This window comes from Miniopterus natalensis, chromosome X (assembly GCF_054644295.1).
Source record: "Miniopterus natalensis isolate mMinNat1 chromosome X, mMinNat1.hap1, whole genome shotgun sequence".
Classification (NCBI taxonomy): Eukaryota; Metazoa; Chordata; class Mammalia; order Chiroptera; family Miniopteridae; genus Miniopterus; species Miniopterus natalensis.
In genome coordinates this window covers 80655059-80682457 of record NC_142103.1, presented here as the reverse complement: position 1 = coordinate 80682457, position 27399 = coordinate 80655059, and positions in this window count along the sequence as shown.

Genomic DNA, 27399 nt, shown 5'->3' with positions numbered 1-27399 from the left:
TCCAGGCAGCTTCCTTTGTACCACCAGCCATGGTCAGAGTTGCTGGGGCAGAGAGCAGACACCCGTCCTAAAGCCACCAGTCCCCTTGCCCGGGAATTTAGGATTGGAATGGAAAAGGGGAAAACTGTCTATTAAGAGCCAGAGACCATTCTGTGTAACTAGGGGAGCTGTGGGAGGCTGTTGGCCTGAGGAGGCAGGGGGAGGGAAGGAGGGAGGAAGGGAGAGAGAGAGAGAAAAAGAATGATCGCACAGAGAGGGGCTGGCCTCAGGAATTCTGCCTCTGTGCTCCTGCCACCTTCCAGACCTTTCTGAGGCCCCCTGTAGCATCCTCCCATCTTCTGGAGTAAAACAATCTGGTCTTCTGGTTCACCAGGCACACCTATGACCTATAATCTTCTTCTGAGGTTCAGTGAGCTTGAAGCTTCTGTTATTTGTACTCAAATCAAAGCTTTCTTTCGCATTTTACTTTAAAAAAATAAAGATTTTATTTTTTAGAGTAGCGTTAGGTTCCCAGCAAAATTGAGAGGCAGGTACAGAGTTTTCCCACATAGCCCTGCCCCTGCACATGCACAGCCTCCCCCACTAGCAGCATCCCCCCCTCTAGAATGGAATATTTGTTACAACTGATAAACCTACACTGACACAGCATTAACAGCCAGAGTCCATAGTTTACCTTAGGACTCATTCCCGGTGGTGCACATTCTGTGGGTTTGGACAAATGACACGCATCATACAGAGTACTTTCACTGCCTTAAAAATCCTTTGTGCTCCACCTATTCATCCCTCCCTCCCTGCTCCCCTCCCATCAACTGTCGACCCTTTTACTGTTTCCCTAGTTTTGTCTTTTCCAGAATGTCATATAGTTGGTATCATACAATATGTAGCCCTTTCAGATTGGTTCTTTTGATTAGTAATTCATTTTACTTTCATGGTAAAAGTTTCCTGCTTATGTTTTCCCACCCCTTCTCTTTCTTAGTGTTCACAGCACATAATAACCTCCAATTAAAGAAAGAAAGCCTTATTACAGGCCTACAAATAAATTGGAATCAAGTGTTTTTCCTTTGGGAAAAAGGGGAGCTAACATTTACTGAACATTGGAAACAAGAAATCCCAGCATCTCCAGTTTCAGCCACAGTACAACCTGTCTAAATTGTTCTCTGCCATCATCTTCCAGAGCTGCCTCCCTCCCCATCTCTGCCCCCCCCACCACCACCACTTGGTCCCATCTAAAAAGTAAGAAGAGCCTTCCCTGGCCAGTGTGGCTTAGTTGGTTGGGTGTCCACCCTGTGCACCAGAGGGTTCCTGGTTCGATTCCTGGTGGTTAGGGCACATGCCTAGGTTTCAAGCTCTGTTCCTAGTTGGGGGGGGAGGCAAGATAGATGTTTCACTCTCACATTGATTTTCTCTCTCTCCTCCCTTCCTCTCTCTGAAATCAACAAAAACATATTTAAAAAAAAATAAAGTAAGAAGAGCCCAGCAATGCTCTGCATGGAGGCAAAACCATGGGGGCCAGTTTTTGGAGCACCTGCAAAAATTCATTTCCCCCTTATTTCTCTGGAGGTCATGAGCATTGTGCTATTGGTAGGTGTTTCCCTGACTTAATCCCCACACTGTCTCTGCAGTATTCTTGCATCAGCCATAATAACAACAACAATAGCAGTTGACACATCATTAATTATGTGCCAGGCACCTTGCTAAGCACTTTATATATATTTATTTAATCCTCACAGCCTTATGAGGTAGGTAATAGGCGTATCGCCCATTTTATAATTGAGGAAGCTGAGGCGCAGAAAAATTAAGTTACATGCTCAAGGTCACACAGCTTGGAAGTAGCCTAACCAAGATTTGAGGCCAGACAGTGTAGTTCTAGAGTTCAACAGTTCACGACTACACTGTGATGGGGAAGATATTAATTACATATTGCTGTGTAGCAAATTACTCCATAACTTAGCGGCTTAAAACAATGGACAGTTATCACTGCACACAGTTTCTGAGGGTCAGGAATCTGGGTGTTCTGGCTCAGGGGGTCTTGTGGGGAAGGCTGCAATCAAGCTGTTGGCCAGGGCTACACTCTCCCAAGACTTGACTGGGTCTAGAGAATCTGCTTCTAAGTTCATTCAGGTGGCTATTTGCTGGAGGCCTCAGTTCTTTCCCAAGAGAGCCTTTCTGGAGGGCTACTCAGGACAAGGCTCCCCCCAGTGTGAGTGCTGAGGGGGACAGAGAGAGAGGAAGAGAGAGAGAGGAAAGGGAGGGAAGGAAGAAGAGGAATGAATTGCATGGGCCTGTCGCAGCCACAGCTGTGTACCATTTGGTGGCATTAAGCACATTCACATCCCTGTGCAACTATCACCACCATCCATCTCCAGAACTTCTTTTATCCCAAATTGAAAACCTGTGCGCATTAAACAATCACTTCTCATTTCCCACTCCTGCAGCCCCTGGCAACCACCATAATTCCTTCTTTCTTTATAAATCCGACTACTCTAAGCACCTGCTACAAGTGGAAAATTACAGTATTTGTCCTTTCACTTAGCATAATGTCTTTAAGGTTCATCCATGTTTCGGCCTGTGTCAGAATTTCCTTCTTTTTAAAGGCTGGATACTATTCCATTGTGCGTATGTATCGCATTTTGTTTATCCGCTCATCCATCAGTGGACACCTGGGTTGCCTCCACCTTTTGGCTGCTGTGAACAGAGCTGCTATAAACATGGGTGTGCAAATTTCTGTTTGAGCTCCTGCTTTCAACTCTTTTGGGTGTCTACCCAGAAGTGGAATTGCTGGATCGTATGTTTTATGTTTAATTTTTTGAGGAACCAACCTAGTTTTAGCAGTAATAAATGCTACCAGTTTTTGGTTCCCTGTGCTCAGCCCTTTGCACACTTTATTTCAAACCAACACTGCAAGGTAGTGTTGTTATTTTCATTTTCAACAGGTTGGTGAACTTGCTCAATATCACACTAGTTGGGACACAAAGTCAACACAGGTGGATCACTTAGCAAGGCAAATGGCTACATGTCCAGTTTAATAAAACACAATTTCAGTTCAAGAAAATTGAGGTCACAGAGTGTAGTTACCTATGGAAAGCTTCCTAAAAGTAAGTGGGGAACCCAGTTTTTGAGGATGTCCCATGATGAGATGGCCAGTAGGAAGCTACGAGAAGAGGGCACAACCTTGCCTCGAACCCTGGGCGTCTGTGTGAGCCTGTCATCTGGGCTCGCCAGGAGTTCCATACAGCATTTCAACTTGCCAGAGACTTTGTGAGCACCGCAGACCCAAGTGGGAGAATGGCTTGTACTGAAGCCTCCATCACAGCAGAGTTGTCACCTGCTCTGGGTCCCCTCAGAACTGGCCGCCTCCGGGTTCCTGGGCAATTGGGTCAGAGCAGCTGGCTAGAATGGGGGGGGGGGTGTTGCCTCTAAAATCCAAAGCGATACCAAACATTGTGCCTCTTCCTGGATGGCAGGTGGTACAAGGTGTTACAACTTGCCTTTCACTTTAGAAGTGACATCCCACTGGCTCCCTTAGAAACTTCCTCAAGGCGGTGAGAATTTCTAAAAGTGAATAGTGACTCTAGGATTAGAAGAAAGGTGAGTGAAGGTGAAGCAGGATAGGAAGAAGCTAGGAAACTTCCTTGCCAAGTGGAATGAGGGAAACTGAGACATAGTTAAACAAGGCGGAGCAACTAACAGCCTGCTAACAAACCACAAGATCGTATCTTCCCTAACCAGGGACACTAGGAGCAGATGGCTTACACCTCTCCTCCCCAACCAGAGAGTGAGTAGCTTAAATCACCGTGGTCAAGAAGAGAGAGAACAGAGACCCGGTTAGTGCCATTAGTGCCAGCCAAACCCAAGGACAGATGGAGCCAGGGAATAAATAACAAAAAGAAAACCAGTTAGAGCCAGACAGACCCAAGATAAAAGTAGAGCAGTGAAGCTGACTAGAGAATCATCCCAAACTCCCCTGTACGCTCATTTTGATGCATCAGGATATCAAAGGACCTGGAAAGCTGTTGCATATTCTATTGAGAACCTCCTAAAATGCCCAGACTTTAAAAAGACAGATAGCCCGGCCGGGCGTGGCTCAGCAGTTGAGCATTGACCTAGGATCCAGGAGATCCAGGAGATCGGGGTTCGATTCCCTGTCAGGGCACATGCCCGGGTTGCAGGCTAGGCAGCCGATCAATGACTCATCATTGATGTTTCTATCTCTCTCTCTCCCCCTCCTTTCCTCTCTCTGAAATCAATAAAGATATGTTTAAAAAAAAACACCAAAACAGAGAAAACCTCTTAGGACAAAGGATGTCAGAGTCTCTCCCTCTTGAGCATTCCTGCCCCCTGCCCCCTTTCCTCAGGCATGTACTTTTGCTCTCTTTCTCCTAAGCTCTAAGGGTCCCCACAAGACTTGCAACCAGGGGAGCAGTGGGTAGTGGCAGCTCGTCTCAGGGTAACCCCCTGAACCTGTCTCCAAGAGCCCTCCTTTTGCCTCTGCAACTTGTTTCCTGGGTCCACACAGCCCAGTGTGGCTCACTTCTGTTACTGTGATCTTACCTCTTCAATCTTAAACCTTTCCCTTATTTCACTGTCTCCAGCTTTAATAAAATACTCTCAAGCCCTGGCTGGTGTGGCTCAGTGGTTAGAGCATGGGCCACGTACACCGAAGGGTTGAGGGTTTGATTCCCAGTCAAGGGCACATACCTGGGTTGCAGATTCAATCCCCAGACCCGGTCCATCGGCGTGTGTGCGGGAGGCAACCAATTGATGTGTCTTCTCACATTGATGTTTTTTTCTCTCTCTCCCTCTCTCCCTCCTCTCCCATCCCTCCCTCCCTTTCACTCTCTCTAAAAATCAATGGAAAAAATATCCTTGGGTGAGGATTTAAATAAATAAATAAATAAATAAATAAATAAATAAATAAATAAATAAATAAATAAAAATAAACGTGCTTTCAAAATCACCTGGACTTGTGTCATGAAATCTTTCCTGCAAGAAGACCACAAAGTCAAGAACCCACACATTTCAGACCTGCCTCAGTCCCAGTCCATTTCTGGTGACAAAGGGAAAGAATGGCATTTCAGGCAGAGTAAGGGCAGGGACACTGATACAAACAAGTAAACTATAAATGATTTACAGAGTTGATGTATGAAGAGAGCAAAGAAAGTCATAGGTAAGAGGCTGGCAAGACAGAAGGGAAGAAGGCGAGAGAAGGGGAAAGCAAAAGAGGTGGCAGAACAGGACTTGGTGAGCTTTCGTCTGTGCGTTCTGTCTGACTCAGCAAATCCCTCCTGGGCTTGCATGTCAGGGGTCTCCAAGACCACCCCAGTTCCGGTTCCATAATTCACTGGGAGGGTCACAGGACTCAGCAAATAGCTGTACTCGTGGCTGTGATTTATTACAGTCAAAGGACACAAAGCTCAATCAGCAAAGGGAAAGGCACATGGGGTAAAGTCCAAGGGAGACCAGGCACAAGCTTCCAAGAGTCCTCTCCCTGTGGGGGGGACACACATGATACACTTAATTCCCCCAGCAATGAGTTGTGACAACACACGTGAAATGCTGCCAACCAGGGAAGCTCGTTAGAGACTCAGCACCCAGGGTTTTTACTGTGGGCTGGTCACATAGGTATCTTCTGCCTGGCACGTACCCAAGTTCCAGACTCCCAGAAGGAAAGCAGGAGTTCAGCACAAACCACATTATTTGCATAAGAAGTCTAGTTACCAACAGCCACCCTTATCAGGTAAGGAATGGTGGGAACCCTCCTGAAATCCAGGTTCCCAGACGCCAGCCAGGGGCCAACCTGGGACGCAGGCCTCTCTAAGCTTCAGCAGTCAGGCCTGCCGTGTTAACCCCTTTTTGCACGACGTGCATCCCACAGGACTGCTTGCGTGGGTCCGAGAGGGATACTCGGGAGGTGTTCATTGCAGCTCTGTTTGCGGTGGCAGGGACTCCCAGGCAATCTGGGTCTCTGTCCTGGGGACATGGTTCGGTGGGGTGGGGGCACACTTGGAATATCATGCAGTAATTAGAAGCATAGTAACAGGAATGGATCGGAAAAACTTAGTGCAGTGGAAAAAAAGGTAAGAAATAGAATGAACTATACAACCCAATACCATTAATGTAAATTCAAAAGATATGCATACAGCCCTGGCCAGGTAGCTGTTGGTCAGATCGTCGTCCAGATATACCAAGGCTGTGGGTTCGATCCAGGTCAGGGCACATACTAGAATCACCCAATGAATGCATAAGTAAGTGGGACAACAACTGGATGTTTCTCTCTCTCTCTCTCTCTTTCCCTTTCTCTCTCTAAAGTCAATCAATCAATCAAATAAATTAAATTAAAAACTAAAAACAAAATATATGTATACAGGTGCCATTTAGCTAAATTTCAGAAATAGGAAACCTAACTATGCTGTTAGAAGTCTGGATACAAATTACCTTTGGAGAGGGAGTGACTCAAATGAGGCAAGGGGCCGGGCGCTTCTAGACCACTGTTCTCGCTCTTTCTTGAGCAGGGAGCTAGTTACACAGGCGTGTTCACTTTGTGCAACTATCCAGCTGTGCATTTATGATGTGTGCATGTTTCTTCTGTATGTATGTTACACGGCTATACAATTTACATCGAAACAAAAGCATTCATGAAAAACAGCAATTCTGATTTTGCAAGAGCACCTGTGAAGGAAAAGATATACATTAAAATGACTGCGTATGGGGGAGGAGAGTGGGAGTGGGGAGCAAAGAAAAAATGAAATACACATACAAGCGTGCTTACGCTCCACAGGCCTTATGTGGATCGTTGTTAATATGCGAGTAAACAGATGAATATTATTTTTTTCAGAGGAATATTATTTTGAAATAACATCTGACACTCTGCACCTAAGGTTAAAAAAGAGGAAGAAAAATGAACGATGCAGAAATCTCTACTTGTGATCTGCAGAACTGAATTCTTTGCGGTGTTTACAAGTCTGTCTCCATCTACCCAGGTTTAAGGTATCAGTGACCCCACCCCCACCCCCACATCCTCCCCAACCTCAGGAGCTCCGGGGTTATGTACGGGGCCTGAGATCCCAGAGGGCCCGCCAGCCTAGCTCCGGAACTGCAGAGGATGCTCTGGTCAGCAGTACCCCTGCTGAGTGATTTAGTGAGGAAGGAGGCCGCTTTCTAATCAAATCCCCGGAAAGACTTAAAAGAGCTTTGCAAGTTCTCACATTTGAGCTGCAGCAAAATCCCCTGGAGAGCTCATTAAAGCGCCAAGTGCCGGGCCCCACCCCCAGAGTTTCTCTTTCAGTAGGTCTAGGGTGAGGGGAGATTTTGCATTTTAACCAGTTCCCAGGTGCTGCTGCTCCTAGAAACTCTTGATAAGAACCATTGATGCTACGGAGAAGGCGAAGTATAGCTACGGGCCTTTTCTGATCAGCAAGCTTTCCTCTCCCAGGGCTACCTCAGGTTCCAGAACGAGCCTCAGCGGGGGCTGCTGTCTAACCGGGTGGTGTGGCCTGAGAAGTGGAGCTAATCCTGCAGACAATGGGATACGTGGGCTGGGAGGCCTGGACACACAAGTGCAACCAGCCCCACCCTCCATCCTGCGCAAGAAATGATGGCCTGAGTTTCAGTTGAGAACTTGGGCCATAGCCAAGTTCACTAGGATAGCTTCAGGGAAATATGAGTGTGCATCCAAGAAGGGAGTTCCCAGCAAGGGAAGCTGGGAATGTCCTTTTCTATCTGGCACATTGCTACCCCCAATAATATCGGGGTGCTGTTGCCCAATGGGAAGGGAAGAAGGGGACTGGTTAGGCATGTCTACCACTTCTGCTAATCGAGCTTCCCACAAAATAACTTGGTCTTCCAGGTTCCTTTTTCTCAATGGTGAACATGGATATTTCTGGTCTAGGTAAACTTATGTTCAGTATTAAGGGCCATGTCCTTTAAGTAAATATAGTGATGTTACCCAGCTGAACTGAGGGTCCCCCGCATGATATGTAGCAAAGCCAAACACTGAACCCTCGATGGAGGTTTGCAGTGGAGAAATGAAAGCGGTTTTATTTGCAGGGCACCAAGCAAGGAGAATGGAAAGCTATCACTTAAAACCCGAACTCCCCATGGCTTTTAAAAAATTTTATCTTTATCGCTGAGAGTATTATAGATGTTTCCCTTTCCACCCCCCCATTGACTCTCTCCACCCCATTCCCGCCCCACACCCCAGGCCTTCCCCACACTATTGTCTGCGACCATGGGTTATGCATACGTGCATATAAATTCTTCGGTTAATCTCTTCCCGCGCCCTCCCCTTCCCTCTGAGATTCGTCAGTCTGTTCCCCGCGTCCATGTCTCTGAATCTATTTTGTTGGTCAGTTTATTTTGTTCATTAGATTCCACATATGAGTGAGATCATGTGATACTTGTCTTTCTGTGACTGGCTTGTTCCGCCAAGGGTTTTAAAAGGCAAAATTTGAGTGAGGGGTTGCAGGGGAATAGGTTGCTATGTGGAAGCACTGGCGGTGCAAGTGTGGATGGGAGAGTTTTGGAGCTTGGCCATTTATGGTAAGGGGCTTCACAGAGCTTCCTGCACACTGGACCCTTCCTTTCTGAAAGTGTTCCCATCATGCCCCGGTCCTTTGGTTCCGTAAGAAGGGTGAGCCTTTGGTCTGGGTGCAGAAGGAGGTCAGAGTTCTTTCCTCTGCGCATGCTTCTGCTGCATGACTGGTGGTTTTGGTCTGTTGTCTCTGAAAGGCAACTCAGTGTCTTGTAAGCAACAGAATAGGGCCAGTCTGAGCTGGTTCTGTGGTTACAGTGGCACCCAGCCTACATACCAGTTAGGGGAACTTTGGATATTCCACTGTAGTGCTGGGATTGATGGGAAGGCTCTAGGAATCTTTTCGGGCTGGCAGTCCTGGAGCCTGGAGTCCAGCCCCTCAGGTGTGCCAGCCAGCCAGCTCTCTTGGGTCTGGCCACCTTCCCAGGGCACTGCCACAGAGGAGAGCACCCCCACTGCTTGCAGGGCTGCCCACCTCTACCCTCCCTCTGTCCTTGGGATTCTCTGCTCCCTTCCATCCACCCTAAGGGATGCCCCTCCTCCCCTGCTCCTTCCCAGTCACCCAGCTTCAGTCAGCCCAGGCTTTTCCTTTCCCTGAAGACTGGAATGAGGACTTGCCCAGAGAAACTCAGCTTGGGCCCTCATGAGCCCCACCCCAACCCCAGGCGAGGAACTACACAGGCTTGGGCTGCCCTGCCCAGAGGAGAAAATACTGGAGAACGAATACAATACTAGGTCAATACATTATCTTGTCAACCTGGGAATGCTAAGGAGCTTAAACTTGATTCTGTAGGCATTGGCAGCTGCTGGAGATTCATTCCTTCCTTCCTTCCTCCCTCCTTCCCTTCCTTCTTAATCCTCACCTGAGGATATGTTTTCCATTGATTTTTTTTTTAGAGAGAGTGGAAGGGAGGGAGAGAGAGAAACATCAATGTAAGAAAGACACATCAATTGGTTGCCTCCTACACGTGTCCTGACCCGGGCCAGGGATCGAACCTGCAACCGAGGTGTGTACCCTTGGCTGGAATCGAACCCGGGACACTTCAGTCCACCGGCCAACGCTCTAACCACTGAGCCAGACCGGCTAGGGCTGGAGATTTCTCAAGAAGGAAAGTGACATGACCAGATGTGCACTTTACGAAAATGGTTCTGGAGGCAGCAGGGAGATTGAACTGGAGTGGGGAGACACAAAAGCAAGGACACCAGTTAGAAGGTGCCTGCCACTTTCTCAAAGAAACAGTGATGCAGTCCAGATGGTACCTTTAAAGGGATTTTGTTTACAGAATTGATGGAATGTAGTGGCATTGGAAGTGAAAGATACAAAAAGAAGAAAGGAAATGGTGAGTCTGCATGTTCTACCTTCAGTGGCTGGGTAATGATTTCTAACATTTATTGAGCACTTATTACATACCTCACATTGTTCTAAGTACTTCACCTGCACAATTCATTTAATCTCCCATACAGTAAATATGGTTATTATCATCATCCCCATTTTACAGAAAAGGAAACTGGGACCCAAGAAGTTAACTTGCCCAGGGACACATAGCTGGTAAGTGGAGGAGCTGGGATACAAACCAAGGCAGTTTAACTTCAGACACTGTGCTCTTAATCACTGTACTCTGACATAGCATGTGACAGTCCTAGAGATGTCATTCATGGTGTCTGCCAATCCTCAGCACCTTCTGGGTGAGATTGTCCTATCCACAGCTCCTGGACAATTTTTTTTATAATGATATACTTGATTCCACCCTACCCCTTGGAAAAAGCTGATTGGACCAGGGTGAGCACTTGACCTGAAACAAAGAAATCAGCAGGCTGAATGGCATTCTATGAGGTGGCCTGCAAGAGAAGATGAGCTCAGACAATATTTACTCTCAGTTGGTGGTTTAAACTAGGACACACTGGGGAACTCATCAGTTAAATATGGGAGCAGAAGCTAAAAGGTGATGATATTGGTAGGCCATGAGTAAGTAGAGGTTATGAGGAAACAGAAAAGATGTGGTCATCAGGGAGAGAAGACAGCAGATTGCCCAGGGGCAAGGGAGATGCCATGAGAGGGTGGCCTGGATGGGTCTCAATCACTTGCTGCTTGGGCTTCTTTCTGCCTCTTGTGGCCTGATGAGCCCTGAGGTCAGTCTCCCTAATTGTCCCACATGGGAGCTACCGTTGACTTCCCAGAAGAGTAACTGTTTCCTACAACCTACAAAGTCCCAGTTTCACTGGAGATGTTGTCAACAGAGACAGAGGCAACGGGAAGAGGAGGAGCTGAGAAAGGCGATATCCATAGGGAGCTTTGAAAAGCTCCAATATATTCCTGAAAATCTAGAAGGCCACCTGCATGCATAGGTTTGTGCACATGCCCAGGAAAGACCTGAGAAAGCTTTAATCTCTCAGCTCTGGCTGGCCTTGAGGTTCTGTGCAAGCAGGAAGTGAAGGCTAAGGCAGAGTTGTGAACTGCCTGGCTGAGTGTTGAAGGTGTGCCCCAACACATACACAGAGCCCCCTCGTAATGACAGAGACTTAATGGTTCCAGACACTTAAGGAAATCTCTGTTCATTCATTAGCTGACCACTAAGCTAACAAGCAGAGACTTCAGTGGCCACTCATGACAAAGAATATACTTTGCAGAATTAGTTCAGGAACAAACCACGAGAATAAACAGCAGCAACAACTAACCCTGGCATGGGTGCGACTCTGATTTCCAGAGATGTCACATTACATTATTTAAAGTGTCCAATTTTCAACAAATTTATGAGAATGAAAAGAACCCAAAGTGGTGATGGCTGCACATACCTGTGAATATACTAAAAAGCATTGAATTGTACATTTTAAATGAGTGAATTGTATAGTATGTAAATTGTCTTTTTTTTTTAATTAAATTTTAAATATATCTTTATTGATTTCAGAGAGAGTAAAGGAGAGGGAGAGAGAGATAGAAACATCAATGAGGAGAGATTCATTGATCAAGCCTGCAACCGGGCATGTGCCCTGACCGGGAATCGAACCCTGATCGCCGGGATCCTAGGTTGATGCTTAACCGCTGAGCCACGCCCAGCCGGGCTGTAGATTATGTCTTAATAAAGCTCTTTAAAAAACAGAAGTGCTTCACCACTTCATACTTTACACTGAATTTTCTGATTTAAAGAATTGTGCTCATTTAGAAAAATATTGATCAAGATCAAACAATTATTTAAAACTTAAATATTGATGTTGATAGTAACTGAAATTCAATGAAATTTAAGTTGTCACTGGCTGGCTTAGTGAAATTATTTCTGAAGTCAAAACTAAATTCTCTCAAAAAGAAAAAACCCACCCCAAATTGCACTATTCCGATCCAGCCATTTGTAACATTCTGGGTATAATTGTTTACTTTTAAAAAATGCCCTATGTACATATATATTTTACTTTATAAAACTCTGTAACCTGTTTTTTCCTTGACATTAAACATTTATTTGTTCGTCTAAAAAAAAAAAAAATAATAATAACCCTTGGCCGGGGCGTGGCTCAGCGGTTGAGCGTCGACCTAGGATCCAGGCGATCAGGGTTCAATTCCCAGTCAGGGCACATGCCCGGGTTGCAGGCTCGATCCCCAGTCTGGGCCATGCAGGAGGCAGCTGATCAATAACTTTCATCATTGATGTTTCTATCTCTCTTTCTCTCTCCCTCTCCTTTCCTCTCTCTGAATCAATAAAGATATATTTTAAAATAAAAAAAACTTAAAAAAAATTTAAAAATAAAAAGAAAAAACCCCAAAAAACTAAATTCTCTCCTCAAACATAAGATGATTGTGCAGCACTTGGAATTTGCAGTAGACTCTCAGCATAAAAAGAAATTAGATCTGAAGCAATTATAGTGAAATGTTAACATCTGACAAAGCAAGGTGCTGGATACATGGGTATTTGTTATATTATTCTCTGTTAATATTTCAAATGCTAAAAATATTTCATGATAAAAATTTAAAACAAAAAAGTGCTACTACATACCAATTAGAATGGCTAAAATTAAAAAGATGGACAATACTAAGTGCTACAAGGATGTAGAGCAACTGGAACTCGCATACACTGTTGGTGGGAAATATCAAATATTACAGCAACTCTGGAAAATGGTTTAGCACTTCCTTACCAATTTCAACATAAAATTACGATACTACTCAGCCATTTTTCTCTTAGATATTTACCCAAAAGTAATGAAAACATAAGTCCACACAAAGACTTGTATACAAAAGTCCATGGAAGCTTTGTTCATAATAGCTTAAAAATTGGAAATAACACAAATACCCATTAACATGTAGATAAACAAATTGTATATATACACACAATGTAATACTATTCATCAATAAAAAGGAATGAATTAATTAACACCTGCAACAACATAGATGAATCTCAAAAAACATGCTAAGATAAAAAAGCAAGGCACAAAAGGACACATACTGTACGATTCTATTTATATGAAACTATAGAAACACAAATCTAATCTATAGTAATAAAAAACAGATCAGTGGTTGCCTGGGTTTGGGGGTGGTGAGAGAAGACTGGGAAGAAACACAACTGGACTTTTTAAGGTAATAAAATCTTCTATACTTTGATTGTGATAGTGATCACAAATGTGTGTACACATTCATCAAACTTATGAAGAGGTTAATATCCAAAATATATAAAGAACTCATACAACTCAACATAAACACAAACAACACAGTTAAAAAATGGGGAGTGGAGGTGGAAGAGGGTATGGGGGGAATAAATGGTGATGAAAAAAATAAAATAAAGAAACAAAAATGGGCAGAGGTACCTAAATAGACATTTCTCCAAAGAGGACATGTAAATGACCGAGAGACACATGAAACAGTGCTCAGCATCAATAATCGTCAGGGAAATGCAAATCAAAACCACAATGAGATTTCACTGCACACCTGTCAGAATGGCTGTTACCAAAAAGACAACAAAGAATAAGTGTTGGAAGCTGTGGAGAAAAGGGAACCCTTGTGCACTGTTGGTGGGAATGCAGATTGGTGCAGCTGCTATGGAAAACAGTATGGGGGTTCCTCAAAAAATTAAAAATAAAACTACCTTATGACCCAGTGATTACACTTATGGGTATTTATCCAAAGAAACCTAAAGCACTAATTTGAAAAAACATAAACGCCTCTATGTGCATTGCAGCATTATTTACAATAGCCAAGCTATGGAAGCAACCTAGGTGTCCATGGTTAAATGAATGGATAAAGAAGATGTGATTATATATAACATATATATATGTATATATATACACACACACACACATGTACATACAATATGCAATGGATATTACTCAGCCATAACAAAGAATGAAATGTTGTCATTTGCTACGACATGGATAGACCTAGAGGGTGTGCTGCTAAATGAAATGTCAGACAGAAAGACAAATATGATTTCACATACATGTGGAATCTAAAGAACGAAATAAACAAAAAAACCCAGAAACAAACTCATAAATGCAGAGAACAAATTGATGGTTGCCAGATGAAAAGGGGGTAAAAGGATTAAGAAGTAAAAACTACCGGTTTTAAAATTAGTCACAGGGATGTAAGGTACAGCACAGGAAATCCAGTCAATAATATTGTAATAGCCCTGGCTGGTGTGGCTCAGTTGGTTGGAGCATCCTCCTGTACACCAAAAGGTGGCAGGTTTGATTCCAGGTCAGGGCACATACCCAGGTTGTGGGTTCGATCCCCTTTCAGGCGAGTGCAGGAGGCAACTATGAATGTCTTTCTCTCACATGGATATTTCTCTCTCCCTCCCTCTCTCTTTCCCTTCCTCTCTTTAAAATCAATTAAAATACATGTATTTATTTTAATAACTGTGTACGGTGCCAGATGGGTATAAGAATTGTTGTGATCACTTTGTAAGGTATATAAATGTTTACTCTGTTGTAGACCTGACACTGCTATAATATTGTATGTCAACTATAATTAAAAAATAAATTTTAAAAGTTATCAAAATGTACACTTAAAATTGGTTCACTTGATTGCATGTAAAGTGTAATTTAATAAAACCGGTTTTAAAAAAAGAATACAGAATGCATAGAAGGTGTCTGGAGACTTGTATTATAGCTATTCAAGGGCTTGCATTGGTTTGGGGCAGGAAGGAGAGAAAAGAGATACCATATGGCCTAGGACAGAGACTACACTAAGGCCACGATTTGGATTTTATTTTTTTGAGGACAGCAAAAATATAGATCATGCGTACAACCTGTGAGGATGAAGCCTGGTGCAAGAGAGAGAAAACGTAAGAGAGATTAGGGAAATCGTGAAAGGCCTCAGAGATGGGTCGGAAGGCACACCCAGGCAGTCTCAGGATCAGGAAGGCCCTAATAGGCGAGTAATTTTCAACTGGACAATTTTTTTAAACATTCAATACCTGACTATTTAGTGAGGGTCACTGACCTTTTCTCTCTTAGATTGATAAATAAAAAATGACAACAGCCAACACAACAATACCGGATGGGTGTGAATGCACTGTCTTGAACCTTAAATATATAGGTCATATAATAGAGCTGCATCTTATGGGTCATGTCACATAATAAGGTTGCGGCTGATTGGTCAATTCTTGGTACCAGAAATTCTTATATACAAGTATAGGCACCTGATTTTTATTTAATTTAATTAATTAATTAATTTATTATTAATTTATTTTTTAAAAAATATATTTTTATTAATTTCAGAGAGAGGAAGGGGGAGAGAGAGAAACATCAATGATGAGAGAGTTATTGATCAGCTGCCTCCTGCATGCTCCCCACTGGGGATCGAGGCTGAAACCCGGGCCTGTGCCCTGACCGGGAATCGAACCTTGATCTCCTGGATCCTAGGTCGATGCTCAACGGCTGAGCCACACCAGCCGGGTGGCACCTGATTTTTAAAAAAAGTCACTTTTGAGCAAAAAGTGTAGGGAATAGCTGTTATTTTTTTTTTGTAAGTAAAAAAAATATAGCTATTTTTTTTGTCAGAGAGGCAAAATATATTATTTGGTGTGCCACAGAATTTTAGTAATTAGTTTATGTGTGCCACGAGTTGCAAAAGGTCTGCATGGCCCTAAGAGGCAGATGGAGACACAGGAGCTGAGAGCTCCCGGCCCCAGTGGAGGAGGGGCCCTTATCTGCCCCCACTGGGCTGCGGGGGGGCCCCTGGGAGCCTGCGGCTGAGGGAGGAGCACAAGCCTTTGAACCTGCTGTTAAGAGGAGCAGGGAGCCGCCTGGTTCTAGTCCAAGGATTGTCAGACATAAAGCTGAAGTTCATTAATCTTCAATGAAGCCAGTCAGTGTGTTCATAGAGTTTACCCTAGCAACCTGGGAGCAAAGTGCAGGAACAACCATTTAATTTTATTTTTATTTTTGAATCCTCACCCTAGGATATGCTTACAGAGAGAAACATCCATAGGTTGCCTTCCTTACCTGCCCCGACCAGGGACTGAACCCGAAACCCAGGTGTGTGTCCTGACCGGGAATCGAACCAGCAAACTTCTGGTTTACAGGACAACTCTTCAACCAACTGAGCCACTCCAGCCGGGCAGGAACATCCATTTTAAGTGCCAGTTCCCTCCCAGTCCCCTGGACCTCGCTGTTTTCTCCCACAACACAAGGCAGGCCAGCCTTAGGGAGTCGCTAGATGGGCCTGTCTCTAGTGGGCCTGTCCCTAGAGGCCCGGGCGTCGCCCTCTCCCCAGATGCCCGCCTCTCCCACCTCTGCTGGTGTGTTTCTCAGCTGCTGTGAGCTCGGCCACCTCCGGTGCCTGGCCAGGTCCTAGGTTGGGGTGAGCATTTGCTCTGCTGAATTCCAGCCTCTAAGCCCCCTCTGCTCAAGGAGAAGAGTCCTCAGAAGTTCCTGGGAGTCAGCCTCCCCCCCTCACCTTTTGTCTGCTCCCACCTTCTCAGTCACCCCCAGGATTTAAGCAAAAGAGACCCCCGTCCCTGCCCTCGCCCCCGTGGTGACTTTCAGCCAGAGCGCAGGCAGGCACTTTTCCTGGAAATCCATTAGGTTCCATCCTCCTCTGTTGGAGTTTTTCATCTTTAATGATCTTGTGATTACAAAATTACATGCTCCTTGGAAGACAGTCAAACAGTGTGGAAATGGGCAATATGCAATAATCTCTGTGCTTTGCCTTCCAGAATAACCCTGCTCACTCTAGCCTGTATTCCTCAGGATATCCACATGTACTCTTATATGTAAGAATGTATTATTTTTATTTTTTATTATGGTAAATATATATAACATTAAATTTTGAAATAACATTGTGTAAAATATAAAAATTTAAAAGTTTAGAATTTTATAAAATTAAAAATGAAAAATTGAATTTTACCATTCTAAGCATTTTTAAACATATAGGTTAAGTCCATTCACATTGTGCAACCACCACCATCCATCTCTAAAACTTTTCATCTCCCCAAACTGAAACTCTGTCCCCATTAAACACTAAGGCCCCCTGTGTGCCTCCCCCCAGGCCCTAGCAACCACTGTTCTACTTTCTGTCTCTACCAGTCTGACTACTCTAGGGACCTCATATAAGTGGAATCATCGTTCTCCCTTTGTGTCTGGCTTATTTCACTTAGCGTAATGTCCTCAAGGTTAATTTATGTTGTAGCATGTGTCAGAATTTCCATCCTTTTTAAGGCTGAATGATACTCCATTGCATGGCTATACCATATTTTGTAAAAAATGAGTTTATTAAAGAATGTTATTAGGAAGGCAACAAAGTTTGATTTGTCATTTAAAAAAAGCTCTGTTTCTTCATGCTGTATAGTAAAGGCAATGTAAGAGGCTACAGAGTTATAAGCTTCTTGCTACTGGATTCTGATAATATACCATATTTTAAAAATTTATCTTGCCCGGCTGGGCGTGGCTCAGCACTTGAGCGTCGACCTAGGATCCAGGCGATCGGGGTTCGATTCCCAGTCAGGGCACATGCCCAGTTGTGGGTTTGATCAATGACTCTCTCATCATCGATGTTTCTATCTCTCTCTCTCCCTCTCCCTTCCTCTCTCTGAAATCAATAAAGATATATTTTAAAAAAAAATTATCTTTATTGTTGAAAGTATTACATGTGTTCCCCCCCCCCCTTTGACCCCTTCCACCTCTCATCCACCCCCACCCCAGGCCTTCCCCACGCTATTGTCTGTGTCCAAGGGCTATGCATATATGCATATAAATTCTTTGGTTAATCTCTCCTGCCCCCCAGGCTATACTGTATTTTGTTTGTTTATTCATCCATCCATAGACATTTGGATTGTTTCCACAAGAGTGTATTCTTATATATAAAAATATAGTCTTATATGAAAGAATATCAGTCAATCCCATTCTCTTTCCCCTCAATCTAATTTTTACACCGGAGATCAGCAGGCATGCCTTCTCTCCTTCCATGTCCATAACCTATAATCAGATGGTCTCCTGGCCAGGCCCCTCTGACATTCTGTATCCTGCAGTGCTTTTTGCCTCTGTGCCTTTGTCCACTGATTTTGCCTTTCCTCTAGCAGTTTCAATTGCCTAAAACTCCCTCTGAGCTCCCCTGCCTAGCTAATCCCTTCTTGCCGCTCCTCCCAATAGTGCTATCCTCCCCTCGTCCAATGGCTCCTGCTGTTTTTATCCACAGCAGCACTTTACAGATTAGCACGGAATTTTCCTCTAGTGTTATTATGACTTCCCAACGAACTGTAAGCTCTCCTTGAAGATGTGGTCGTTGTCTTTATAATCTCCCTGGCTCTAGGTTCAATACTGGGCACAGTGATTCATGGAGGGCCTATTCTATAAAGTCCTGAAAGCCTGGCCAAACAAGTTGGGCCTAGTTGGGGGTTGAGGGGGATGGGGGATTCTTAAGCACAGCAATGACAAAACCAGGCAGTATTTTATGCAGATCTGTATTTCTCGTGGTGGAAAAGAAACTAAACTAAATGTCTTCTGATAGTATATCATATTTTTAAAATTTATCTTTATTGTTGAAAGTATTACAGGTGTCAAGCCTTAAGAACTTAGAGTTTCTCTCTACATCTGGTTAACATCCTCAGCTCATCAATATATGGACAATATACATTTACTGCACATTTGAGGTGGGATTTGTGGCACAGGACTGGAGAGAAGCCAGCAGGATGGAATGGAAAGTGTATTGGGATAGACTTGAAAATCACATACAATCACTATGAACAACTTTATGGCAATAAATTTATTTACTTATTTATTTATTTTTTAATTTAATTTTTGTTTAAAATATTATAGATGTCCCTTTTTCTCCCCAATGACCCATTCCACCCCATCCCATCCCCCTCCCCAGTCCCTCTCCCCACTATTGTCCTTGTCCTTGGGTTGTATATATATGCATATAAATTCTTTGGTTACTCTCTCCCTCTCCACCCACCCACCCTCCTCCATTCCTCTGACATTCATCAATCTCATCTATGCTTCCATGTCATTGAATCTATTCTGTTCATCAGTTTATTAAGTTCTTTAGATTCCGCGTATAAGCGAGATCATGTGATGCTTGTCTTTCTCTGCCTGGCTTATTTCACTTAGCATAATATTCTCCAGGACCATCCATACTGTCCCAAAGGGTACGAGATTCTTCTTCTTTATAGCTATGGCAATAAATTTAGAATATTAAATGAAAGAGACAATATTCTCTTTGAATTACATCATGTAATAAGATGTAAAATAACAAAATCAATGAAACAAGAAATGGAATATCAGAATCAACCAATAACCTTTAAAAAAAGGAACAGAAAGCCCTGGCCAGTGTGCTCCGTGGTTAGAGTGTCAGCCTACCCACCGAAGTGTCTTGAGTTCGATTCCCAGTCAAGGGTACATACGGTACCTCGGTTTCAGGTTAGCTTCCCGCCCCAGGTTGGGGCAAGTGCGGCAGGCAACCAGGCAACCAGTCAGTGTGTCTCTCTCACGTTGATGTTTCTATCTCTTTCTCTCTCCCCCACCCCCCCTTCTACTCTCTCTGAAAAAGCAATGGAAAAAATATCCTCAGATGAGGGTTAAAAAAGAAAGAAAGAAACAGAAAGTAAACAGTTTCTTCCAATGCCTCCAGCCTGCCCTCCATGAAAGAAGGAAAGGAAAGAAGGAAAGCAGGTTCAGACACTTTCATGGTTGTATTCTACCCAATCTTTAAAAAAAGGAAATCTTATCTTATATAAACTGTTATATAATGTAGAAAAGAGGGAAAGCTGCTCAACTTACTTTATGGGGCTATTAGAATCTTGATATCCAAACCAGACAACTACCATAATAAGATAAGAAGGAAATTGACTCCTGGCTGGGTGTGGCTCAGCGGTTGAGCATCGACCTAGGATCCAGGAGATCTGGGTTCGATTCCTTGTCAGGGCACAGGCCCAGGTTGGGGGTTCGATCCCCAGCAGGAGGCGTTCAGGAGGCAGCCGATCAATGACTCTCTCATCATTGATGTTTCTCTCTCCCTCTCCTTTCCTCTCTCTGAAATCAATAAAGATATATTTTTCTAAAAAAGAAAGAAATTCACTAAACTCACTTATGAATACAAATATTAAAATCCGAAATAAAATATTAGCAAGTTGCCCTGGCCAGTGTGGCTCAGTTGGTTGGAGCATCATCCCATGCACCAAAAGGCTGCTGGTTCAATTCCCAGTTGGGGCTCGTGTGGGAGGCAACTGATCGATGTTTCTCTCTCACATCAAGGTTTCTTTCTCTCTCAATATCAATAAAACATCTTTTAAAAAATTGTATAAGACAGTTGGGGAAATGTGAACACTGACTAGGAAGTTGGTGATATGAACTAATTACTGTTATGGGGAGTGTTAATGATACTGTAGTTATAGTCTTTTATAAAAGTTCTTAACTCTTAGAGATACATACTGAAAAATCTTCAGATGAAGTGATATGATATTTGGGACTTGTTTCAAAGCATTCTGGGGTGGGGAAGTGGATGAAGGTATAAAGGATACAGAGTTGGCCATGAGTTGATAATTTTTAAAACCGAGTGATATGTTGTAATTTTCATAATAAAATGTTTAAACATATTAAAATAAAAATTATGCATAAATATGTATAGCTGCCTCCCTTGCTGCACCGCATGTAACAGAGGACTGAATCCAGAGAGCCCTCAGGGAAGAGAAGAGGCGATGGATCAAGGGTATGTCCAAGACAGCAGGCCCATTGCAGGTAGGTTTTTAGCCACTTGGCAAAGGAGAGGAAAAAGAGAGAAGCTGAGATGAGAAGAGGGAACAGAAGAGAGGAGGGGTTGTGGGAAGGGTGTTCTACAAGCGAGGGAAAGGAGAGGCAGGCCGAGAGGGGGCTGGGAGTCGAGCTGGCTCTTGGCTGCAGAGGAGCCATTGTTTGTAGGAGGCACCACCCTGTTCCTTCATCCCTGGCATGGCTTCATCACCACAGTCCAATCCTCTGCAATGGAGTCAAGAGATAGTGTGCGTTTTCAGGTCCTTAGCCATCCCAGGCACCCTCCCCTGGGCCCATTCTACTTTGCCCCTGCCTCATAATGGACTCCATGTCCTCAGCACGGCATTCAAGGCCTATAAAACCTGCCTCTCTCCCCTTGCAGACGCACACCTGTCCGGCTGTCCTTCCCACCTGCTCTGTCTTCTTCTTCCACCCAGGCTGTTGCATCATGTCTCTGAGCCCCTGCACAGGCCTGGAACACTCTCTCCCTAGCCTCTTTGTCCAAAAGATTCCATCTGCTTCTTGAAAACCCAATTTGATGTCTGTCCACTGAGAAGCTGTGACAGACATGTTGGCAGGTCCACCTAGCTCCCTTGAGATCTCTGTAACTGATTCGGTTCCACGGGCCAAAGGAGCTGCTGCTAATGCTCCACACTTACAACCTTTACCTGGTGGCCTTAGGTGATAAAAGCCACTCAGGCCAGACGGCCCTGGAGTTAGGCACCTTCAAGGCACAGTTGGTATAGAGACATGAAAGCTCCTTCCCCTTGCCTCAGGGCAGAACACGCTCTGAGATCCAATGTGCGCTCCAGAGCCCACGGAGCAGGCTGTGGACAGACCTCTGAAAGCACGTTCTTGCCGGGCCCTTTCTCCTCTCTGCCTACTTCCCTCACTCCCTTACAGTGCGTGCACACACACTGTTTGTTCCTCTCTTGATAATCAGCCTCAGAACACAACGTAATAATTATGGGTTAATTTTCTCCCGAGGCAGAGCCCAAGTCTCATAAATATTTGTTTCCTCCATCCAACTTGGAAGGGTTGAAACAAAAAACATCCTGGCCTGAAGTACTCCCTGGAGAGGATTTGCAAGTGCTGGAGCTACTAGGCTGGAGGAAGCCTTTTGACGCCTTGGTCCAAGCTGTGTAGGAAAAAAGTTAAAGAAAAAAAAGGGGAAAAAAAGGCATAGTTCCTTTGAATTATCACAGTCAAGCCAAGTCACTAGAATTAAGCTTGGGGGCCTCTCTGGCTGACAAACACTTGAGTTTTAAAGTACCACGAGAGCCCGGCCAGGCGTGGCTCAGGGGTTGAGCATTGACCTGGGATCCAGGAGATCGTGGTTCGATTTCTGACCAGGGCACATGCCCGGGTTGCAGGCTCGATTCCCAGCAGGGGGCGTGCAGGAGATCAATGACTCTCTCTCATCATCGATGTTTCTCTCTCTCTCTCTCCCTCTCCTTTCCTCTCTCTGAAATCAATAAAGATATATTTAAAAAGAAAAATAAAAAATAAAGTAACCATGAGGCTGTTTTGAAAGAGGGTTGCATCTTCCAGCAAATTGGGGAGAATCATCTTGGGGATGACTCTGAGACCATGTCTAACACAGGCATCAGGGCGATGGCTATGGAGAAACTGCCCCAGGGCTGGGGGCTGGAGGAGGGGTGCTGCCTGCAGTTTGAAGGACAGAGTCCCAAATCGAGAGCCAGGAAGCTACTAACAATGTGTCAAGGCAGAGGAGAAAGGCAGAAGGGGCAGGGTAGCCAAAGGTCAAGGTCAGGCTCAGCAGATGCCACAGGAAGTCCTGAGCTGATTCTTGACTTGTACATAATGAAAACATTATTTTTATTGAGTCTCCTTTAAATCCATTCACTGGACATTACCTGGAGGTGATAGTTTACTTTTTGTCATCTTGACTGGGCCACAAGTACCCAGATATGTGGTGAAACATCATTCTGGCTATCTGTGAGTGTTTCTGGGTGAAATTAATACTTGAATCGGTAGACTGAGTAAAGTAGATTTCCCCAATGTGAGTGGGCCTCATTTAATCAGTTGAAGGCCTGAAGAGAACAAAAACTCCTCCTACCTGACTGCCTTTGAACTGGAACATTGGTTTTTTTTCCTGCCTTGGGACACTGGCTCTTCCAGAGTCTCCAGACTGTTATCAGCGGACTGGAACTACACCATCGGCTCTCTGAGTCTCCAGCTTGCTGCCTGAAGGGCTTGGGACTTGTTAGCATCCAGAATTGCTTGGGACAGTTCCTTATTATTAATCTATTTATATATATACACATATCCTGTTGGTTCTGTTTCTCTGGAGAACTCTAATACGCTTGATAAATTAACCCCATTACTGGGCAAATACTCCAGTGGGCCCCATGACTTGAAGCTCAGTCTTAGGTAATATGCAACCTTCTAGTCCCTTAAACGCAAATGTAGCCTCTCTCCCGTAATTAGAGCATCCAGTACAAGATAATCTTCATCACTTCTTCCCTCCCCCAGCTCAGGCCTGCTTCTGGTTGGGAACCCCCAGCAGAAAGGAGATATAGCTGGCTTCCTGTTTCTCCACGTTTCACTTCCCCTTCCCTCCCCCACCTCTAGCTACTGGGGGGAAGAGAGGGGTGCAGTGCAGGGAGGAACAATATCTCGATATCTCTCTTGACCTGATTCTCTCTCTGCTCCTGACAGGTGTGTAAAGCTGATTCTCCTCTGAGAGTTTTCATGGGCTCTTCAAAGATTCTCCCTGCTGGGGGCCTTTGCTGAGGTTGGAGATACAGTGGCAAGGGCGTTGCCCCCCTCAGCCATGGCCATGAATCTCCCTCCCCCCCATCACCACCTTGGAAGGCCTCTTGGGAAGACGCTAAGATAACTCCGCAGAGGCTGTCTCCTTTGGGAAACACCCAGACAACCTTTCTCTCAACAGTCTCTGGAAGGGTCAGCAGATCCAATGCAGCAGTGTTCCCTGTCCTGGCCACTGTCCTCATGAGCCGGCCATCATCTGCCCTTTAGAAGTCCGAGGAGGGAGCAGACCCCAGTCCACAGCCTGCTTGAGCTTTCTCAGGTGTGGAGCTGACATGTCCACGTGGCCCCTGGCAACAGCCCGTCCCCCTGCCTTGGGCATTTTTGTGGCTTGGTGGGGGCTGGGGGAACCCACTTTGGCATCCTGATACATGTGCAAACACCCCAATGACAACCCTTGTCATATTTGGGCTTGGAGCCTGTGTATAAACAGTCTCCTTTCATCTCTCAGGCAGACAGTTCTGAGGCACCTTTTATGTGGCTTCTCAGGAAGCCCCCAGTGACATCAGGCCCCCGTTACCTACAATAATGATGAGCTCGAATTGGCCTTCCCTGCTTTACCCTTCTCTGCCCTTCACTCCTCTTCTCTGGGACCATTCCACAAAATAGACCATGCAAGGAAGCCTTATTCTCAGGCTCTGCTTTGGGAGGTAGTGAGGAGACAGGCTCAGACAGCCTTCCCACTCATGGAGCTTTCCTATCCTTGACCCCCAGAGTTGCTGCCCAGGTCCGGAAGCCATTGCTTCTGTATATGGTGACATATGCCAATTTGGCACCTTGATCTGAGAGTTCACATTTGCTGTCATTTGGTGTCTCTCTAGAAGCTTCCATTTTCATATCCTGTTACACGCTAATCAAAAAAGGAACTCAGTTCCTTTTCCGGAAAACAATGACTTGTTAAGGGTTTTTTTTTTTAGCATATATAACGTGATTTCCAGTTCTCTTACCATCTAGGTTTCCTCCCTGCCCCCACCCCAGGTCCTATTCTGAGCTGGGTTACTAATGTCAGTCTGCAACTGTGCCTGCTCCTTACTGCTGGTGACACAAACGAGGTGCGCTCCAGCTAAGACCTGACTGGCTAACAGTCGATGATGACCTCTGCCTAAATGCTATGCAGCTATAAAAGCAGCCTAATACTGTGTTTATTTTAACAGCCATGTTGTCTGGCTTAGTCAGTAGCTCCCGGTCCCTATTTCCTAATGCCTGCTGGACGTTTCCACTTGGATGCCTGTCGACTTCTCAGCTTAACATGTACACAGTGGTTCATTAAGTCCTCCCGTTGAGCTCTGTCTCATGTACAGAATTTGTGATCTTGGTGGATGATGTCATCCAATATACCAGGCGAGCCACCTCAGAGACTTTCCTAAGGGCTCTGACCCCTCCTCCTCTCCCCATCTGATTCCACCTGTCCCCAGATAGGTCTTCTATGCCTCAAACATCTCTCTGTCTCACTGCCTCCTCTGACTTCACATCTCTAGTTATCTTCCTCCAAGGCAACTCAGAAGTCGTCAATTGTCAAGGTTAGAAAAGTTTGTGGCCTTCCCGTTGGCCATAAGATCAACAAGCTTTCGATTCATCAGCGAGAGATATAAGTCTTCACAAATCAGCCTTAACAGCCTTCCTCAGCCCGTGTCCACATATGAGGCCTTTACCAAGGTCAACGTCTTGGGTCCTGTGCTACTGCGGTGTGAAGCTCTATGTCCCTCCTCACTTCCACCATCAAGTCCTTGAATTCCAGTCTCTGACAGTAACTGGGTGAGTAGTTTTCCAGTCCTGTCACTACTTTCTGCTCTCATCAACTGACTTCTGTACTGAGTCAGGTTTCTCAATGATGACTACCTGCTATTAATTTTCAGAGTCTCAGGATCATGCTGGTTGCATCCAAATAATCATTTGAGTACGTAATCTCTTGTCCCCTGGGAACATCGAGTGGTCAAGGCTCATTAGGAAGCCACACAAGTGGCTTGCATGCTCCGCTCTCAGTGCCCTGGCTTTGAGGATTCGGGAACATTGTGATCTTCTCCACCCACGCCTCTCAGTTGATGTTCTGAGAGATTAACCTGGGGCACTTTCAAAGTACCTACTTTGGGTCCATGGATCAGTGGAGGCTGACGGGCAGGCCCAGCCTGCTCTTGGAGTGGCCGAGGACACCTCTGCACCATTGGAGCATCTGCAAAGAATGACCAAATCCACAGGCTGGAAGCCACCCAGACTGTAGGTGGACCTTCTTAACTCGGGACCTATGACCCCCTGAAATTATTGGTAAATTTCTGGTGAATCCCCAGAAATCATTGGTAAAATCTGATGATGGGTATTTGCACTTCTGGGGAGAAGAGTCACGATTTTCACCAGATTCACAAAGGTGTTTGTGACACAAATGAGGTCCAGAAAAGGAGAGAGAACAGAGGGGACTTACAGAACCACACTGTTTTGTTAGAACATGTTTCTTCCTGATGATATAAGTGATCCCTATTGGCTGTGAAATTAGAAAATAAGAACACAGAGAGGACTCTAAAACCACGCTGGATTTCAGTATCCAGAGATAAGGATTTTGGCATTTTGGTGTGCATCCCTCCAACCCTTCCTTCGTGCAAACATAACACACATTATGGGCTCTCTCTCTCAGGAGCACGGCCAATGCATTTCCACACCCCCCTCCCCAGCCCCCGCTCGTCACCTTTGCCTTTTCCTCTGCTAAGCTCCAAGGGCCCCTTTTGTTTCTGTAACTTGTTTCCTGAGCCTCTGCAGCTCAACTGGCTCATTTCTACTACCTTTGTAACTTTCTGAATAAACTTTCTCTTATAATTTGAAAAAAAAACAACAGAACACACACACATTATCCCTCTAAATCTGGGCAAGATGCTCCTTTGTCACCTGCTTCTTCCTAATTAACATAGCATGGGCATCTTTCCAGCTCATTAAATATCCTTCTAGAACTTTTTAATGACTTCAATGACTTCACAGTATTCAAGCATGTGGGGTACCTTATTTATTTTACTTTGCTTTCTGCTTTTGTTTTGCTACTATAAATAATGTGATAAATATCCTTTTACATACATTTAAAAAATATTTATTTGTTTTCTTTTAATACAATTCTTGAAGTGGATTTCCCCCCCCCCTTTTTTTCTTTATTTTATTGTAGACAGTATTACAGATGTCTCCCATTTTCTACCCTTTTGCTCCCCTCCACCCGACCCCCACCCCACGCCTTCCCCTGTCTGTGTCCAAGGGTTAAACATATCTGTTCTTTGGTTAATCTCTTCCTGCCCCCCCCCCCCCCAAGATCTGGTATTCTATTCCATGTATTCATACCACCTCGGGACCTATTTTGTTCGTCAGTTTATTTTGTTCTTTAGATTCCATAGGAGTGGAATTTTTTAATTAAAAGGTGTCAATACTTTTAAGGATTTTGATATTGACAAATCATTCTCCATAAAGACTGACTGCAATTTATTCTTCCCCAGCAGCTTGTGGGAATACTTATTCCTTTGCATTTTCTTGTGATCAATAGCCATTGGGTGTTATCTTTTGGAGGGAGTGGGAAGAGAATGTTTGTCATTTGATAGGGGAATCGTTGCATCTCAGGTTTTACTAGAGTCTCGTGTGGAAGCTGGCCAGTGCTTCAGCCTGTGGACTGCACAGTCTATTGCCTGAGAATTTTCTCCAGGATTCTGACAACCTCCTGACACATGCTATTCAGTAGAAATGACTCTGCTTTTCTCTGCCTGTTTAGGAGACCTGAGACATGGCGACAGCTTAATTTCTAGGCAGTGATTAGAGTCCATGACATTGAGTGGCAGCAAATAAATATTTGGTGGCTCTTTAAAAAGACTCCTTCCTCTCACCTGTATCCTAAGTCAGAATTTCTGTGTCCTGTGAAAATTTAAGAATTGTGGCTCATTCCAAGG